Genomic DNA, 6,391 nt, shown 5'->3' on the forward strand with positions numbered 1-6,391 from the left:
TGCTGCAAAGGAATTTACCGATCACAAAATGCCTTTGGTGCTGAAAAAGGAAAAAAAAAAGAAAAAAAAAGAAAAAGAAAACTAAAGTGGATGTAGTTTCAGCATTCGAAGTAATGTTTCAGCTGACTTTGGCCCCCAAATGGCAGTTTTTCTTGTGTGTAGTGTGTCAGCATAATGTTTCATCACGATCTCTAATGTAACAAGATCATTGAGACAAAGGAATACTGAATACATACACACGACTTGAAAGTAATGAAGATGAAACCATTCACTCTTGGAAATTGAAAATGTATTGGGGTAAAAAAGGAAACTATAGGAATTATGAATTCATTAAATTGTGTACTACACAATGTGTTAGAACTTAGCATGGTTGATGAAATTTAAAGAAGAAACATGGTTAAGAAACAAACCCTAAACAATAACACAATTTACACACATGAAACCAAGACTAACTACTACTAAGCATATTATCAATTGTGGAAACACACAAACACACCTTACTTGTTGCCTAGAGCTTGTAAATTTGGAATATTCACACAACATTAATTCCCTCATCCAATCACGAGGTCCATAGTCATAAAAATCTCAAATGCAAATACGAATCAGATTCTTTCAACGCCAAGCTTCAGCTAAATCTTTTCTAAGGTTTATAAGCCTAGTAATTGAAGTTCTATTTTTCTCTGCAGGCCCTTCTACTAGCAACTCAACCGCATTTTTGGAACATTGACATTGTTGGAATTACTAAAATCAAGGCTTTTGCTCTTGCAAATATTTGCTTGATCTCCTATAGTTACACTAGTGAAGATTTCATTTGTCAAAGAGCACATTTGAGAGACAACATTGCAAGGACAAGAGTCAATTACCTATTTTCTCTAGGAATGATATTCTTAGTAGGTGTATGCAAATCCTTGGATCCACTTTTTGTTTCATAGCCATAATATTCAATAAGATGACTAGGGTAGCTTGGTTGAGAAGGTTCTTCAGCGACAAATACCTTATCCTCTTCACTAAAATCACTTCCATTTTCACTGCCATCCTTGAGTTTCAGCTGTGAAGAGCTCTGGTGATTATCATCACCAAAAGAATTTAAGTCTGAAACAGTATTTGATTTTACCGTAGACCCCTCTCTTTCTCTTAGTGTCTTCATCTCAAGGGTCTTGAGAAAATTCATCACTTGTACTACATGCATCAAAGCCGTCAAAGGATCTGCCATCTGTAGTATACAGGTCAGAAATGTTGTTATTGAAATGTGGATTAATATTTATTGATAACCTTAGACCAGTACCACATACTATACTATAGTCTTGCAAGACATACTAAAAAAACACCATCAAAGGAAGAAAAGAAAGCAAACCATTTATTTTAGTTTTAGCACTTAAGGGGCACACGCTCGCATATATTCACCAAAAGTTAACATAATTAGAAACATTGTTATTGCACCATAGATCAACAATAACCGCTAACCAAACACCATAATTTTGAATAAAGACTTAATTATCAATTTGGTCCATAAATTATTTAAAATGCATTAATTTTTTTTCAAAATTTTAAAACTTTCCAATTAAGTCCTTCAATGGTTAAAATTTCATCAATGAAGTCTTTTTTGTCAATTTGATGTTAATAGCGATAATTTGGTAAGCATGACATGCGACATGACAATTCCAAGTAGGGGCGGGTAAGCAGGCCGGCCCGCTCCGCGTAAGGCCCGCCCGCATAAGCCCGTATTGGTAGCGGACCGGTCCAATCCGCCCTGTTGCTTACACGGACCAAATAAATTGGTCCGCCCCCGCCCCGCGGACCCCGCGGGTCAAACGGACCGGTCCGCGGGTCTAGTTTTAAAAGAATTTTAATTTTAATAAAAATATAATACAATCAAATTAAGTTCAATACAAATGTAAATAAAATTTTAATAATTAGTCAATTACATCAATAAAATAAATAATGTCTTAACAAAATAAAATCCAAACAATAAATCTAAAATATGAAATTTAAACATCTCCAACAACAAAAGATTTTATATTTGAAGTAGCTTGAGTCTTCTCCATCTCCATATCTTCATCTTCTTTTCCTAAAACTCGAAATAATAATAAATATTAGAATAAAATCAAGTTAAGTGATTAAAAGACAATAATTATTACATATTATTTACCATGCATATCAAATACTAGTAACCAATTTTTAGTATATATTGTCAACAAGAAGCCTAGTTCGATATTTGTTAAGCACACGTGAGGAGAAAAAGTGTTCTTAGCCTGCTACAACTACTAAATATGATATGAGTTATTTTTTATAATAAAAATATATTGAAATATCTTTAAAAATATTTATTCAACAATTACTTTTGGCTTAAATGATAAAATTTGATATTTTTATTATTTATGACTTTCAGATATGAAAATGATTGATTAAAAGAGAAAAAGATCGAGAAAATATCAAAAAAGAATATTTTTAGTCGGTTATCACTTATCTTTTTTATCTTAATCTTTTATTTTTGTTATCTTTTATTTTTCTTATCTTATCATTTTTTATCTTTATCATCGTTTAATTTAAATCTTTTATTTTTATCTTTATATCTTTATCTTATCTAATATATTTCTTTATCTGTTATTTTTTAAATAAAAGTTTAAAGTGAAAAAGAGAAAATCAACCCTAATATAACTGGGTCAAGATCACACAAATTAAACCTAATGCGGGCTGCGGACAACTCGCGGACCCCGCGGGCCAAACCCGCATAGTCCGCGGGTTAAGCGGGGCGGGCCCAAAAATATGACATAATCACAGACCGTTTAAAAAAATTAGTCCGTAACCCGCGCGGACCGCGAGCCCTATGGATCAGTCCATGGACCTGGGCCCATTTACCCACCCCTAATTCCAAGTGAGTGTCCCGTAAGACAATTCCGTTACTTAAATTAATGGACATGAAGGAAATGACTTAATTAATGTAATTTTATCAATTGAAAGACCTAATAGGAGCGTTTTAAAATTTGGGAACTAAATTGACCTATTTTAAATAATTTGAGAAACAAATTGGTAATTAAGCCTTGAATAAAATGGTAACAAATCAAAAACCAAGATTTGAGGGAGACAATCACAAAAACTACAATAAAAACAAGATTTTGACTTACTTGAGTCATGTTTGGTGCAAAAAACCATTGCAACATTACGAGCATTCATCTTGTTCAAATGTTCCAGTTGAGCAACATCAGCCATAAGGTTTATCCCCCAATCTAGTAAAGTAGCTTCTGTCTGAGGAAGAAACCTCACAAGCTGAGCACATTCTTCTTCTGATTGGGACTGCATCACCTGCTCTGGTGAAAGAGGGTCCAATACCCCAGTTAGAAGTTCTCTGAACCAGGCCTAAAAATGATACAAGAATACAAATTAATACAATAATCCCAATAGTAAAGTTTACTCATGGTCTCTGCTAATGCAATAATCTCCAAACAATTAGTATTTTGAGGGGGGGAGGGGGAAGTGATCCTAAAGAAATTTTTTAATAACAGTATAATGCCTTTATAAGACCTGCTAAGCAGTGCACATCAATGCCATATGGTACAATCCCTCTATTTAATTGTTCCCTTACTAACTCCTCTTGACTATTTTCAGCATTAATTCTGAAGATTCCTTCAACCTGAATATGTACATCAATATATCAACTTCAAGTCTGGCATAAAAGCAAATCATATAAAAGCTTTCTAGTAAAATCAGAAATGAAAATCAAATAAAATTTTGAGATTGATCATCCACTAACTAGCAATATTTGGCAAAGTAATGTAATTATTCTAATTAATCACCTTTAGGTTCTAAAAATAAACATGGGAAATATACCTGTAGACCTCCTTGTGCATACAGCTGTCTTTGCATTAACAAGAGTAATGTAGGTACACTATTTCCTCTGGTGGCATCATAGGAAAGCTGCATTGATTCTGTTGATACCCCAAAAATATTTGCACTATGGATAAAAAAAATGAAAAATATATCAACACTCACTGGATGATATAAGTTGAGACCTGAGATTCAATATTCTCAAGGATATTTAATGATTCAAGTGGAGAACAGTGCCAAAAGTAGATGAACAAAATACAAATAGGATTGTTTGTCATCTAAAATGGAGTGTGCATGCATCAACAAGGGGTGTAATGGCAAATCTGATGCAGAATTGCAAGAAATGATCAAATGTTTTATGATCGTAACCACATAGGGAAGAGAGAGGATTACTATTTTCATGTCTATTTATATAATATCTGGCTTCTGTTATACTTTGGTAATTTTTTTTTTTGGCACAGCATTAAACTTTTGTAATAACAACTATGACAAGGGATCATACCTCCATGCAGAACAACATAAATTCACATGATAAGAGATATTAGTTTATGGCTCAATTTGGAAAAACTTCCCCGTAAGTATTTATATGAGAAAAAAATAAGAAGTTAAAATGGATAAAACTTATCTCTTGATTAACATTAGTTTACACGTAAGTTAAAAACATTTTTTTTGAAAAATTTAAATGAGAAAACTTCTGCAAATAAACTTATGGATATGGAGGAATTTATTTCATTTTACTTTTTTATTTTGTTTTTATTGAAAAATTTATCTTAACAAAGTATATAAGTACTAATTTTTAAAATTGCATAAACGAACACTGTGGTAAGGTTAGAGCCATTTGTTAGTGTTTTCTTTGAAAAAAAAAAAGAAAATGCTTCTTAAATATATTATAATCAGTTTAATTTATATATATATATCTTTGCATTGACATCCAACAGGATTTGACCATTTTCTTATGTCATCCTGTTAGTTAATATGAAGTCCTGATACAGTTTATTCCTATTAGATAATGTTACTATGATGTTCTATACTGTATATAAATTAAACTCTAATTATGTATTTGTTTTAAAAAGTGTAAAATTCTGAAAGAATAAAATTTTATTTTAGTACATTTATCAGAAGTTTAAAATAGTAACTTTGGAAAAACAGCTCTGAACATCACTGTGACACAAGTGGATCAGCAAATAGCCATGGAGAAGAACCTCAAGATGACTAGCATAGCAAACAGAACATGAAGAGAATCTAGCTGCACTAAACACTACCAGTAACTAAAAACTACAAAGCCTTATTTGAGTCATCTCACTTAGCAAGTCAATGAAAGACCAAAGTTTTCGGTCACTAATAGTTTTTTTTTATCATCAAATGTTAGTAGTTAATTTGTTAGTTTTTGTTAATGAAAGAGATTTGAACCGATACCTAACCTTTTTTCTTTAGTTTTTCTCCCTTCAACTATCAAGTCATTATAAGTCTTGTTTTCATGACTACTATAGTAACTACAATTATAACGAAATTACATAAAACTAAATCATATTAAAAAGGACTTAAATAACTTTTAATTTCTTAATATAATTCATTTTTGTTTTGAGTTTCTGAAAAAAAAATTATTGTTCTGCCTCCTAAATATATTTAAAGTTTTATTTTAAATTTTTATCATCATCAGTTAAGCAGTGATGTGACATCATCTTAATGACTCTTCAAATATATGTCAATTGTTGGCATGGTACCACATCATCACTTAAATGACAACAAAAACCCAAAACAAAACTTTTAATATATCAAACCTCACAACAACGAAAAAATTTATTAAAGACTCAAAATAAAAATCAAATATATATCATAGATCTCAAACATAAGTCTAAAAAATATATTTGGCATAACACATGAAGTGAGTTGAGACTAGTAGCCCTTATGGGACTTCAGGTTCAAACTCCACAGGCAAGCCGAGAAAGCCATTGAAGCGATCAAAGGTAACATGTGCAACATGTCTAACATTGGAAGGCAAGCCAATCTCCATGGAAGAAGGGTCACAACTACTACTACTATATTTGCTGCAACCAATCAAAGATTTTCTCAATGCAACAACCAAAAGTGCCAAAATGGACACATGATCATCACCCTCTTTGTCCTTTTCAATATTCATTTTCAAGTCTCCTTCTTCTTCTTCTTCTTTTGCATGCATCATCCTCCAACGCGGGACTACTAGTGTGGGAACTAGGGTAGCCACGTTGAATGGAAGAGCTTGAGGGTGAAGAAGGGAAGTGAGATTGGGATTGGATTTGGAACATTTCGGTAATAATAATGTCTTGTTTTGTTTTGATATGCAAGTGTTGGAACACGTTGTACTAGTAATGTTTGTGTTGTGTGTCGATGTTTATTAATGTTGTGTTATTTTAAGAGTAAATTACACATGATTGTAACGAGGTGAATGTGGAGTTGAGTTTGATTGAAGAAATGGGAGTTAGAGGGTGAGATGTCACTTTCTTTACTAGGGCTTCACCTGGTTGTCTTGTCCTTTTACCATTGGAAAATGTTTCTTAGACACCCTAGCTATGTAGACACCTTGAGA

General features: G+C 32.4%; 1 pseudogene; it reads right to left on the reverse strand.

Moving 5' to 3' along the window:
- Nucleotides 1-612: 612 nt before the first annotated feature.
- Nucleotides 613-5,950, reverse strand: LOC114370042 (annotated as a pseudogene).
- Nucleotides 5,951-6,391: the final 441 nt, after the last annotated feature.

This window comes from Glycine soja, chromosome 10 (assembly GCF_004193775.1).
Source record: "Glycine soja cultivar W05 chromosome 10, ASM419377v2, whole genome shotgun sequence".
NCBI lineage: Eukaryota > Viridiplantae > Streptophyta > Magnoliopsida > Fabales > Fabaceae > Glycine > Glycine soja.